Source organism: Fringilla coelebs (assembly GCF_963513975.1).
Source record: "Fringilla coelebs genome assembly, chromosome: 2".
NCBI lineage: Eukaryota > Metazoa > Chordata > Aves > Passeriformes > Fringillidae > Fringilla > Fringilla coelebs.
In genome coordinates, this window is record NC_140029.1 from 8,379,927 (window position 1) to 8,393,407 (window position 13,481).

The 13,481-nt window shown below is 57.0% G+C and overlaps 1 protein-coding gene across 4 annotated transcripts in view; it reads left to right on the forward strand.

Moving 5' to 3' along the window:
• The window catches only part of BCOR (BCL6 corepressor), an 81,446-nt gene that overhangs the window by 24,192 nt on the left and 43,773 nt on the right, over positions 1–13,481 (forward strand). The gene's annotated exons all lie outside the window — the stretch shown is intronic.

Below are 13,481 nucleotides of genomic sequence, written 5' to 3' on the forward strand. Positions count from 1 at the left end.
CACCCGATCGCGTTGTCGGCTCCGGTGCGCCCGTGTGGGGAGTGGTGGCGGTGTTCCCGTCGTCTCGCACTTTGTGACTGGGAAGGCGCCGCAGCAGCGGCGTTACGGGGGCTCCCCTGGGACGGGGCGAGCAAAGAGCGGCGCTGCCGGCTCGTGGAGCGGGGAGAGGTCCCGCGCCGGACGGGCCGGGCTCCGCGCTCCCCGCCCAGAGCAACGCGCGGTCCGGCGGCGGCGGGCAGGTGAGCGGCGGGGAGAGCCCGCTGCCGGCTGCCTTCTTCCCGCCGGGAGAGCCCGCTGCCGGCTGCCTCCTCCCCGCCGGGGGAGCCTGAGGCGCTGCTCCCCCCTGTCCCTCCGCCCCGGCGGGGCGGGCGCCGCGGCGCACGTGGGATAGGGCGGCCCGGGGCTTTCCCGTGCGCGGAGCTGTGCTGGCCTGAGGTTCGGAGTGACACGGAAGTTTAGTCAGCCCGAAAATGTAGTTTGGAGTTGAAACAGCGAGCCAGAGCCAGCCAGAGGGGCTTGCCATCAATGGGGCGGCCGGAGGGGGACGGCCAGGCGGGGAGGCAGCGGAGGCTGCTTTGTGAAGGCAGGGCCAAGTGGGGCGGCTCTGCGCAGCATATGAGGCATGCATTTGATGTTCGCGGAGCGAGTCCGGGGGCGAGGGCTGCGGAGCGTTCACGTTCCTCTTTCTTTCTCGATGTGTGTATGTTGGGTGGTTTGTTTGTTGTTTTTATTTTTTTTTCCTTTCCCCTTCCTCCTCCTTTCTCCCTCCCTCTCATTTCCGCGATGTCTGTCGGATCCCGGGTTTGGCGATCGCAGAGAGGGCGAGGGGAAGGCGAAGAGCACCTCCCCCATTTACCCCGACGAGAAAAAAAAAATAAAGCCCGACCATAGCGAGCGGTGTAAAACTGACAAAGTGTGGGGACTGACTTTAATGGTATAGCCTCGGAGCTCCTCGCAGCATTAATTCCCACTAATGAATCTTTTCCAGAAACTCCGTTCATTGCTTTCATCTGCTCTTTAGAGCCCGCAGCTTTTGTATTCGTGTTTGCATTAAAAAGGGGGGGTGGGGGGTGGGGGGAGCCCAACCCGCACCACGTAGCCAAGCCCGGGTTTTCCAAAGGTTTCTATTAACTTTTTTTTTTTTTCCCCGCCCCCTCCCCGTGGCCTTACCGCGGGGGGCGGCCGGGAAGAGCAATGCCCCGCCAGAGCCACTTGGGAACAAAGCTGGGGGCGAGAGCGGGCGGGCGGTGCGGGGTCTGGGTGCCCCGGGCAGCGTCCGCACCCCCCGCCGGTGACTCCGCCGCTCCTGGGTCACCGCCGCCCGCGCTCCTCCCGCAGCTCCGTGCGCGCCGCTGCCCGCCGAGACCGGCGTTCCGCTTCCTCCGGCCGCCGCTCTCGCCGACTTTCGTCCCCGAGGTGCTGAGGCTTGCCTGTCTGTCTGGAGCCCGGTGCTGTCGCCCTTGCGACACACCGATTCATTTCCTTTCGGTTCTGCTGTTGGAGCCGCTGGGTGGGTTTTTTTTTTTTCCTTTTTTTTTTTTTTTTTTTTCCTTCGCGAGAGGTAGCCAGCGCAGCGCTCACCCTAATTGCTTTTAGGAGGATTAGGAGCAAATTCCTCCCCGCCCAGCGCCCCCCCCCCACCCCCCCCCCGCCGGGTTGCCTTCGCGCGCCGGGGTTGCAGTTTATCCCTGGTGCAGTTCTTTGAATTGCTGTCACAAATAGGTGACTCAGAGTTAATTAGGAAGTATGCACCGGATCAATGGGCTGCACAGCTCATTAGTTATTCCCCAGCCTTTTGCAGCGTTGGACCTCCGGCTCCTCGCCCCGTATACCTCTTTAATACGCAACCTGGAGGGCTGGCAGGGCCCAGGGAGTACTTCGGGTGAGGGGGGCCGGGTGCGAAGGGGCCTTATGAATACGGATACTGAAGCTTCCAGGGTGAGAGGTTGCATGTGGATGAATGACCGGGACCCCTATTGCTCCCCCCCAGTCCCTCCTGCCCCCCGCTATCAAACCTGCCATCACTCACGGGCGTGGTGGGCCCTCGCCCGCCCCGAGATCGGAGGGACGAGCCCAGAATGTTAGCAAAAACAAACAGAGACACACACACACCAAAAAAAAAAAAAAAAAAGAAAAAAAAAAGTGTGTGTGTGTTTATTGGAGCGTACGTTGAGAGAGCAGACAAAATCTCATTTGTCAGGCATGAAGGTGGGCTGTGTGGAAGGCTATAAATATACCGGGGAGGATTGTATCGCGGTCACTTTTCTGTTCTTCGCCATTTCTAAGGTGAGTGGCGGAGGCTGAGGGACCGGGCAGGGGCTTCTCCTGGTATTGTTTGTCCGTCTGTGATAGATCGGTCTAGACAGCCGCTCAGGCTCCCTGCGAGCTCAGGAACCGGAGCCTGAAAGGGAGAGTGGGGGAGACGGAAAAGGTCACCGCGATATTTTTTTCTTTTTTTCCCTCCCTCTTTTCTTCCTTCCTTTTTTTTTTTTTTTTTTTTTTTTTTTTTTGTGTTGGTGGTGATGGTTGTTAACCCTTCAGGCCGTGGGGATCGTGGCTGGCTATCCCGGCCTGGAAAGATGCGGCAGCGCAGCAGCGATCGCAGTGATGATGTCGGAGCTGGGGAGGGGGGGATCGGGTAGCGCGCCTCCGGGCCCCGGCGCTGCCCCGTCCATCTAATGGCTTTATACGAGATGTTTCCCACAACAGGAAAAGAGTTGACGAGGCGAGTGCCAGATGATGTCGTTCCCAGGAGTTTCCTCTCTGGAAACTCCGAGGAGCGCTTGGAGCCGGAGTCAGGCAGCCACGGGGCCGGGGCAGCCGCCGCGGCCCCTCGGGCTCGGGGGTGTCGGGGTGTCCCCGGGGCTCTCCGCCCCTCGCCACCCTGTCGTGCCCCTCCTCTTCCCGCGGGCCGCCCTGGAAATCCCGAGATGGAGGTTCCCGGCCCGCGGGGGGAGCGAGTTTCCGTGGCCGCCTTCAGGTTCCGTCAGCTTCTCTCCCAGCAGCTCGGCGCCCTTCGCCCCACGGGGCCACAGCTGTGCTCGCAGCGTGGGGCAGCCCTCGGCTCGTGTCGGTGCAGGCGGGAGCCGGGCGTACCAGCCTCGGGCTGTTTGGAAGCCCACGGGAGCGAGCACACCTCGTGGAACGCAAGGGCAGGTGGAGAGCGGGGTCTGCCGTGCAGCTCGGGTGGGTCGGGGGTTGTTTGCAGCTCCTCCGTGCGTGTGTGCTTCCTTTTGTGCTTGAGACGTCCTCGGTGGATGAGATGCGATCCTGGCGTGCAAGCCTGGGCGGTACAGATTAAAAGCAGTTAAGGCTTTAGAGCGATAGATAAAAGCTGGTTTTGTTGGATTCGCCTGCAGCGCAGACCATTCCCATCCCTCTTTGTCTGAGCCCTGGTTCCGGGCACTACAGCCTTATTGGAAATGCTCCCGAGCAGTCCACGCAGCCAGGGCAGCAGGCAGCTCAGCGCTTATTTACACGTCACATCTAAATACATCTCTAATTAGATAGAAGCAGCGCCGGAAATGGCAGATTTGTTGCATATCTAATAGAGACCAGTGCAAACAGACTCAGCAGGGTTTCCCTCTCTTCTCCCCCCACAAAAAACCCCCCCACCATCAAGACCAAGCCAGTAATCTGAGTGCGAACAGAAATGACTTCTCCCATTTGAGTGCATTATGAACCACATTGGCGAATGTCTCTAATATTTAAAGCAATACTTGGGATGTGTGAGCTGAATGCCCAAATATGGACTGGGTCTTGAAACAATACTGGTGCCTTGGCTTTATTCCTGTGCTGGTGGACAATCCAGGCTCCGTGTCACACACTGTATTTGCCTTTACCAGAATGCGCCAAGAGCTGCAGCTTCTCAGGCAGTTCAAAATTGTTGTCCCTCTTCCCTCCTCTTCCTTCACCCCATGATAATACACTTTTTTGAAGACTGATGAGGAAGCCAAGGTCCCCTAACAGTGACTGAGCTGCAGGGGTGCCTGTACAGTCCATGCAAGCAAACTTTCTGCATCTGTGCAGCTGCGAGAGTGTACAAAGTTGTTGACATGTTTTCATGTCTCCGTTTGTGGAGAAAATGGACCCAGGTCACCACGGCCCAAAATAATCAGCGCTTCACCTACCGAAGTAGTTTTGGCAATGTGTGGCTGTCGTTTAAAAGGTCTCTCAACTTTGACCGATGAGTGGCCCCTGCAAGGACGGGCAGAGGGCCTGCTGCAGTTCAGGTCGTAGCTAAGCAGCCACGTTGCTCTCAGATTAAATACGGCTTGGAGTAATTCGGTGCTTAGTGTGGAGGACAAGTGATCTCCGATTTCTGCATGTCTCAACAGAGCTCTGTGCTCTTGCTGGGACCCTGCAGCACAGTTGGGTTGCACAGGTGATGTGTGATGCGCCGTCTTTCCCCCGAACACTGCAATACATCACATTTTAGTGTGGACTTAAAGCAGCATGAAGCCAAGTTTAATACTTCCTCCTTAGGCTGGTGTTGCTTTAGAAATAATTGATGGCTAGAGCGGGCCTGCTCCCCTCTTTCTTGGTTTTGCAGTAACCTGAACAGTGGCACGGAGAGCCGGGCTTGCCCCTTTGGAATACGCCGAGCAGCGCTCGCTGGCTGCGCCGCGTGTGCGTGCCGGAGGGAACGCGGAGGCCCGGGCTGCAGGCAGGGGGAGTTCCCCTGGCTGTGAGCAGATCCCGTTAATCCTCTTGCCTTTCAGGGAACCGGCTTACAGCAGTCGCTGCTCCGGAGCGACCTTTCCCTCCGACCTGACCTGTTCAGGTCCCCGGGCTGCGGCGGGCAGGGCGGTCTCTGCCAGGGCAGTGCATCCTTCCTCGGGTTTCTCCGGAGCAGCATGCCAGCGCTCCAGCAGAATGAGGTGGGGACGGAAAGGAGGAGGCCAAGAACTCTTTGCAAATGTGGCTTTAGGAAAGTTCTGCTGCTTTCCAGCAGGGAATTCATTTTTCCTTGTTTGCTGGACAGCAGTTACTGGCTGAGGGGAGATTTTTTTCCCTCCTCTCTTCCACTGCTGGAAAAGTTAGTGAGTGAGAGCATCCCTCTGTACCTGTCCGCCTGTTTTCCAAAATTGTTGTCTGAATTATTTGGGACTCTTCCCTTACTCCTTGCACCCCAAAACTACCTCATGAGCTGATAGATTCGGTGCCACGTGATTAGACATGCAAGGAAGTCCACTTGGAGAAGATCCTGACAGCATGAAATATAATTTGTGATCTGAAAGACAGTTTCCAGTATAATCTCATTATGCACCACAGACTCCCGGTGTTATTTTGTAGAAGGCGGACAATGATCAATTTACATTGACCTAGGGCTGGGTGAGCTTTTAGATGGTAATTGCCATATTGATTTGCATGCAAAAAGAAGACCTGCTAAAATTAAAGACCGGAAGCTAAATTAAACTAAATTTATTGTCTAGGTGCAAACTAAAAGACTTGTTAAAGTCTAGGATAGACTTGGAAAGCTATGAAATTGAGAGAAACATGATTTCTCACCCTGATAACTCTGTAAAATGAATCTCCATGATGGGACAAGGGGCTGCAAAGCGCCCATTGTGAGTGGAGGCACACAAGCCGGGGCTGTTCCGTGTAAGCCCTGGCTCCCTAAACAATCAGAGAATAAAATATCTCCTCTGTCCAATGAAAATCTCGGTCTGAATGTTGGGATTGTCGTGCTAAGGAAAACAAAGCTTTATTTGGATAAGACAATTAAAGTGGAAAGCGCAGAATCCACCAGCCACACTGGGAACAGCTCGTATAAAGAGCTAAGTGTGTTCAGTAGAGCACAGGGGAAAGGGGAGGCTCGGGGCTGTGCTCCGTGGCCGAGCCTGCATCAGGAAAGCCTGTCATTGTGCTTCCTCTGCCTGCTCCTCGGAGTGCTCCCAGCCTTGGTGCTCTCCTTTCTGTGGCTCCTGCTGCCCTTGGAGTTATCTCCCACATCCAGGAGTTGCAATGGCTTGGTGCTGTGGTGGGCTCCTTCCCTGTGCACCTCTAGACGACCTATGGTGGGTTGCAGTCTGCCAGCTCATTCTTTCTCAGAGCATGCTTTGCTTTTCGTTTTCAGCTGGAGGAGCTCTTGGTCTTACCCCAGTACCTCACCTGGGGGCCTTATATGCCTTTCAGTATTTGCATATTAGAAAACATTTGGGCCTGTAGCGTCCGTTATAAAAGCGAGAATTCCACATTCACGGGAGTATTGGAGTAGCTGGCACTTGACACAGTTGACAGCAGAGGGAAGTACACCTGTACTTGCACAGAGAGCAGACTCCATGCTTGGGGCAGCTTGATGGGTGTCCTTATCCCTGTGTGAACAGGTGCTGTGGGGCTGCCTGTCTCTCACCCACTGCTGTGTTTCCTCTGTGTTCCCCTGGGGTGGGGTGGCATTGCATCTGGGAGTCTCCTGGAGGGGTGAGAGAGCTTTGTGGGGCTGGTTTAGTCATGGTTTGAGTATGGCATTTGTGTATGGTGACAGGTAGGGACAGAGAAGTGAAATCAAAGCAGGAGGGGCGTATTCTCAGCTCTCCTTGAAATTCACAGAGAACTTGTTAATGGCACAAGAAGGGATGGGCTGAGCTCCTCTTTCTAAGTGTAAATTCCCTCCCTGAGCCAAACTTTCTCCATGTGAAAGCTCCTGGCTGTGGAGAGATCCTACAGGGATCTCTGATCCTCGGGCAATCCCCTTTGCTCCCACGCTCTGGTGTGCTGGGTTGTGCTTTAAGCTTCTCCAACTTGCCCACAGCAGTAGGAGGCTGAACTGGGTGTTGAGGAAAGCCCTTCCCACAGGCTGAAGTCCCCCAGGCTCACCTTGCTCTGGTCTGGTCGTGCTCCCCCGTGCAGTGTTTTCCTTTCCTCCTGTTTCAGTAGTCAAGCACAAAGTGGATTAGCAAAGCCCCGTGCAGAATTAAGCAGCCCGGTGTTAAGTTTTGTGGAGCTCTGAGGACTGGTCTGCCTTCCCCTGCAGACCTCCTGTGCTGTGCCGTGCCAGGGCAGCCCAGGAGCAGCGGGCAGGGGTGGATGCTTTGCCGGGTCTCCAGGTCTTGCTGGTCAAGGAGAGAAATACTTCTGGATGAAGTTGGGAGCAGCAGGGGAAGCTGGAACAGTACTTGTGCAAGCAGGAAGTGATCTCCCGGGGTAAACGTTTTAATGGAAGTGTAACCTGGCATTGCACAAAACCCCAAGCCAGGGCTGCCAGCTGGGGAGGATGCGGGGCTGGAGGAGACGCGTGGGAGGCTGTGCCGTGCTGTGCCAGGGCACCCACAGCCAAGCCCTGTGTGCCGAGCTGGAGGCGGCTGTGGCGTGGCCTGCCCTGAGCAGGTGGCTGAAGGTTGTCTTATTTTAGCTACAGAAGTATCTCTCTAGATCCATTACTGCGAGATCTCGTTTGCAATAAACTATATTGGCTCCACTCTTTATACAAATTGCTGGTATGAAAGAAAACCCAGCCTATATGCATGGAGGCAGGCATGAGCTAGTGAGATCAGGTTTCCTACTGAGCTCCCAGAGGAGAAGTCAGCATTTGATTGAAGCTACACTTGGTTCTTGGTTCCCAGGGGACAGCAGCCCTGAAACACGAGAGCCCTCCCTCCTTTTTCCCCCTCTTCTCTCTCTTCTTCCTCTAAAAGCCTTTGTGCTGAAAGAGCCTCAGTAGGCACGAATCGCCTGTCTCTCACAAGACTGTGTTGCAGCCTTTGCTGACATTGTTCTGTTAGCAGTGTTTTTTACCAGGCCAGCAGATTTCTAGCTACGTATAGGCAATGAATAGTCGATGATACTGACCTGTGAATATGTACTGGTGTCTTCGGGTGGTGAATCTGATTCGGAAGTCGATTGGAGACTTACCACATTAGTGTGAAGCGCCATACCTGCCGGGTAGTACTGCCCTTTGGCAGGAGTTAGGCCAAGATGGAGACATGCTTCCAATAAAGTCAGTTATTTTTCCTTACTGGTGCTGTCTCCCAGGCTCCACGTAGGTACACAGAAAGTGCTATTTCAGCTCCTGTGGCATCATAAAGAGTTTGTGCGGGACACAAATTTCAGAGAAAGTTGCCGTGTCTCGGTTTTCCCTCAAGAGATGTGCAATTTGGGTAATGCCAGAACTCAGAATGGGCAAGGAAAGGTTTCCTCGAACAGATTTATTTTCCCCATGCTTCTGTAAAGTAAATTCTGCGTCTCCTCCAACTTTGCTGCTGATGTAAAAATAAGTAAGGGCAGGGAAGGAGCTATGAGGATTTACTCTCAAATTCCAGCTGTGCCCAGCAAAAGACCCTCTGAGAGTGTGTACAGCGCACTCCTTTGCTTCCAGGTGGTTGTATCATGAACGAAGCTGGAGTCGTGCTCTAGGTTACTGGCATTTTTCTTTCTTGTTTTTTTTTTTTTTTTTTTTTTTTTTTTTTCCCTCCTTACGGTGGAAAGGAGAAGGTGGAAGCGTGTCTCTGCCGCCCGGCTGAGCGGAGGGGCCGGGGCCGCCGCGGGTTGCGGGGTCACCGCCCCGGGCAGGGGTGGCGGAGGGGCCCCTCGGCGGGAGGTTCGCTGCGACAGCAGGTCGGACGCTGCCGGCGGCGGCCCGGTGCGAGGCGGCCGGGCAGGGATCGGGGGAAGCCCGGCTTTCCCAGGGAAGGGCTGCTCGGGGGCGCGCCGCGCCGCGGGGGCGAGCTCGCCGTGTGCCGCGGGGCGCTGCGCAGCTGCAGGCGCGGCTTTCCCCGCTACAGCGGGGTTCCCCCTCGCCTTTCCCAAAAGCCAGACCGAGAGCGGAGCTCAACTTGTGATTGTGCAGGCGTTTCGTCGGGCGTGAGTGCTGACTGGAAACCCCTGTGTGCTGTGGGGGAGAGCCCCGCGGCGCTTGGCACCCACCGACATCGGGTTGGCAGAGCAGCACCCCGCAGCCCCGGCCCGGCCCGCAGAACCCCCCGGGCAGCGCGGCTCCGCCCGGCCAACCTCCGGGAACAAGCACGTTTCTGGCCCCGGGGCGGGGGAGGTGGGTAGAGGGTGTTCCTTGTTTCGAGTAAACCAGCTGCAGTAGTTGATGGTAAAGCAATGAAGGCAGACACAATGCTGCTGTTGTTGGTTTGATCTCTAACTGGGGATTGTTAGTCTGGATTTAACTCTGTGGCAAGGGGGGCGGGGGTTTTGGGGCGGGGGGGGAAGGCGAAGGCTGTTTACAGCCAGTGCAAATAATGTGACAGCTGTTGGAGCGCGAAAAGCCCGCGCCTCGCTGGCACTCGCACACAAAAGCTCTCGCTGCGGCCGGAGTGGCCCCGGGGCCGCCCCGCCGCTCCCGGAGGCACCGCCCGGCGCTGCGGGGCCCGGCGGGGCGCCCCGGGGCCCGGCGGCATCCCGGGCGGCGGCGGCGGCGGGGCGCCCAGCCGCGCTCCCCTGCCGCCTGCCGCGACGCTTAAGCAAACGCCGCTGGCCGGGGAGAAACGTTCCGCCCCCTCCCCCCGGCCCCTCTTTCCGCCTCCGCTTGATTTACAAGCGCAGGGAGGCAGCTGAGGAGCGGCCGGCTCCGTGCCCGGCCCCGGCGCTGGGAAATCCCTCCTGGCGGCAGGTTTGCGCCGGCCCCGGTGACTTTGCGGGAGCGGCGGGCGCGGTGTCCCGGCAGCCCCGCGGCAGGAGAGGGCAGCCCGGCTGAGAGCTCGACCGGCCCGGGGCACGGCGCGGTGCGGTGGCTGGCAGCGCGTTTCCCTCACAAACACGTGATGGCAGAGAAGTTGCCGCTTGAGATGGCAGCGTACGACCCCTGATAACCTGGATGTGCAGGGATCCCTGGAGTAGGTCTTCAGTGAAAAACTCGTCGTGCATAAATTTCCCGAGTGGCTATTTTCTGCTCAAAGCCTCTGCATCTAAGGCCCTCGGTGTGTCTTCTGAGCGTAGGACATAAAATGCTGTCTGTTCTTGAAGTTTGCTCCAGTACCCAGAGTGATCTCCTGGCCCTTTCAGAAGAGCCTCTGGAAAGTCGAGGAAACTTGGAGAACTGGGTTCCAGCCTATATTTGTACCTGACATAATTTCGCTACCTATGAGAACCGCTGTGTTTTATATAGTAAGTGACCTCCACGTACTATTGTCTTTTTGACGAGGCGTCTCTGGGGTGGAAAGCAGGTAAGAAGGGGAGATGCTTATTTCCTCCCTCACCCCCCTTTTAGTCGTTTTGGTCGATGGGTTGTCTTTATCTATTTCTCTCCAGTCAATCTATTATGTTTTTTTTTCTCTTTTGGCCTTGACTGTCCCCTTGGTCCTTTATGGATTACACTGTGCTATTAGTGGCAAAAGTACACCAGTAGTCATTCAACAATTTTAGCATCAATTCCTATAAACTGGTGTTTTATATGACATGTGCCATTTTTCTGCAAGAATACTGCTTGCGAAACTAGTTTCGCCTTGGAGCAAAGGCGGAAAGATAAACAAGCCTGCATAGCCAAAACACTTGCATAGCCAAAACACTGGCAATTGCTGCCTCCTTCCAAATCTTTTAAAGTCACGGAGCAATATTTTAAGGATTATGCTGCTGCCTCTGAGGAGGGAATGTCGGCGGCGTTAAAAAAAAAAAAGAAGAAAAAAAGAAGCTAATGCAAATTAGAGAAAAATAATTTTCTTTCAGCGATATGCAATGTATTAGTCACTTGTTATCATGCTTAGAGGCAGACCTCATTTGCGCGTCTGCCAACTCGTTCACATCTGCTCAGAGCTGTTCAGGGCATTTTAACCTTGGCGGTGTCGTGTCGTAGTCCCACGGATCAAGAACGAGTAATTAAAGCTCTAAGCAGCAGCAAAAAATTCATAGCCGCCCATCTGCATCGCAGTTGATTCGCTGCTTTGTTTCAGTGCGGAGCGCCGGGATGGGAAGGCAGGCCCGGTGGCGGCCTGCACGCTGCCTCCACTACACCGGGGCACCGCCGCTACCGGCAACTTTATGTCCCTTTCATTTCCTTTCTATTTTTTTTTCTTTGTAATTTTTGTATTTTTTCACGTGGTTTTGTTTCCCTTTTATTTGCCCCCGGTGCCTTCCGCACACCCAGTCGGGCGGTGTTTTGCGCTGGCTGTGCCCACCCTGGACTGGAGTTTCCTCTGAAGGCGGAGAAGGTGGTGGATGCGAGGTCGGGACACGTTGCAGAGACGTTTAGTCGAGGTGCTCGTAATGCAGCTTTCGTAACTGAGGGCTCGCCAGCGCTTTCCAGAAGTGCTCGGGAAAGCGTTTCCCATTAAAGAGAAACGTTAGCGCCATAAACCCGACCTAAACTTTGGGGCGAGGCTAATTTTTATGCATTGTTTAGCAGAAACCAGGCTGTTTATTTGTTTGTTGTTGGGAGGAGGAGGAGGGAATTAAAAAAAAAAAAAAAAAAAAAAAAAAAAAAAAAAAAGAAAGGAAAACCCCCCAACTTCCCAAGCACTTTTTTCTTGCATGTAGTCGCCGAAGGTCCCCGTGCCCCGGCCCTGGCCCTGGCGTGGCTGCGTAGAGACAAAGCCCTGCGGGAAGCGAGAGGCTTCCATGCTGGCCGCGCTAGGTAAAACGAGAGACGGAGGCACCTAAGTTTAATATTTGCCTGTTGTGCGCGGCCATTTGCTGCACGAGGCGCGGAGCCGCCGTCCCCCGGCGGGGCTGCGGGGCTGGGGATCGGAGTGGGGGGTTGGGGGAGCGGAGGGAGCCGCTCCCCATCCATCAGCCCCGCGAAGCTGTTGCTCCGTAAATGAGGGAACCACAGGCCCTGTCAGCCGCAGTTATGCAAAATGAAGTCGTCCGTGATCAATATCTCCCAACGCCCCCGACGGATGTGTGGGGGGGCCGCCCCCGCCCAGCGTGCCGCGGCGGCTCCGCGCCGGGGAGCGGTGTGTCGGGGTGGCCGGAGGGAAACCAAGGGCGTACGGCCCATTAATCACTCCACCCCCCGGGGGTGCGGCGGGGGCTGGGGGAAGGAAACGGGGGCCGTGCTCCGGTATTTCTGCGAGGATAACGTTGCGGAAGTGAGCGCAGGCCTTCGCCCAACTCTCTCAGGAGCGCCGGGACTTTTGTATTCAATGTGGGGGGCTTCCCCCCCACCCTGCCTCCTAAGTTTCCCGAGCTATTGGGGGAAGGGGAGTGCTCGCCGGAGCCCGGCTAATAGCGAGCCCGTGGCGCTGCGCTCTCCCAGCCTCCCGCGGACGAACAATGGGGGACGAGCGGGGGGAAGGGGCTGGCTCGGTGGTATTTTTCCTTTTTTCCCCTTCCTCTCCCCCCCCCCCCCCCCCCTTTTTTTTTTTGCTTTTTCCTTTCTATCCCCTTCCTGGAAAGCAAAAGCCATAGGGAATAAAGGCAACAATGAAGGGTTCCCGGGATGCCGATTGCGCGGCGGGTTAATGGGCTGGTGGGGCGCAGGCCTGCGCTTTTCCTTCCCTGCGCCGGGAATGCGGCCTTAAATTACCTGAAATGCACATTTGTGCCTGGCTCGCGGTGCGTGGGTGTGTGTGCTTGCGTGTGTGTGTGTGTGTGTGTCCCTCTCTCCCACTGCTGCCGCTGCTCCGCCTGCGCAGCCCGGGCTCGGCTGCTGCCTGTTGTCTCTGGCAGCGGCAGCGGAAACCTCGCTCCCGTGCGCGCGCGCGGTGTGTGTGTCTGTGTGTCTGTGTGTGCGTGTGTGTGTCTGTGTGTGAGTGTGTGTGTGTGTGACTAAAATGGCGCGGCCAGCCTGGGTAGGGAGATGCCGCGGCGGGTGGGCGACGGAAGGGAGCCCGGGCTCTCTCCGTGGGCCCCCGTCTGCGCGGGGGCCCGGGGGTTCCTGCGGCTGAGCCGGTTTGTGGCTCCCTCCTCCGCCACCGCCTCCTCCGGTAGTAGCCTTGTTTCCCGGCACGGCCGGAGCGGCAGCAGGAACCCCCTGCCCCCCCGGAGCGCGCGTCCCGCCCGGCCACCGCGGCGAGCGCCTGGGGGACAGAGGCATCGCCCGCGCCGGGGGACGGACGGGGGAGGCCCGGGGGTGGGCGCCGTAGCGGCGGTGCGGGGCTGCCAGTGCGGCGGACGGGATCGGTGTTTCCCGCGAATCTCTGGGAAATCCTTCATGCGGTGATGCCTCAAAGTTGGGTACCAGCCGCCTCGCCTCCCCCCGCTCTGTGTGTGTGAGAGCCTTTGCAGCCTCTCTATCGCACCCCCACGATGTGGTTTAACCGCGGGGAGGGGGGGGATGACGTGAGTGCCCTCGCCATACGAATGTCCCGTAGCATTCAGGTATGGGCATCGCGGTGTGCGGAGGCAGCCTTGGCCGCCCGAGGCAGCTTTGGCCTCGAGGAGCGTGTGCCTGGGCGTCCTGGTCTTCCCCCGGGGCTCCGCGGCAGGCAGTGCCGTGTGGGCTCCAGGGGAAGGCAGCCAGGGTTATTTGAAGGATCGCCAGCCATTTTAACTTTCCCTCGTTGGCCTCCTCCCCCGCCCCCTTCCCCAGTTCCTAGGCTTATCATTAATTGAAAACTTTTTTTCCTCCCCCCTTTTGGCTGCCGCCGGCCGCTGAG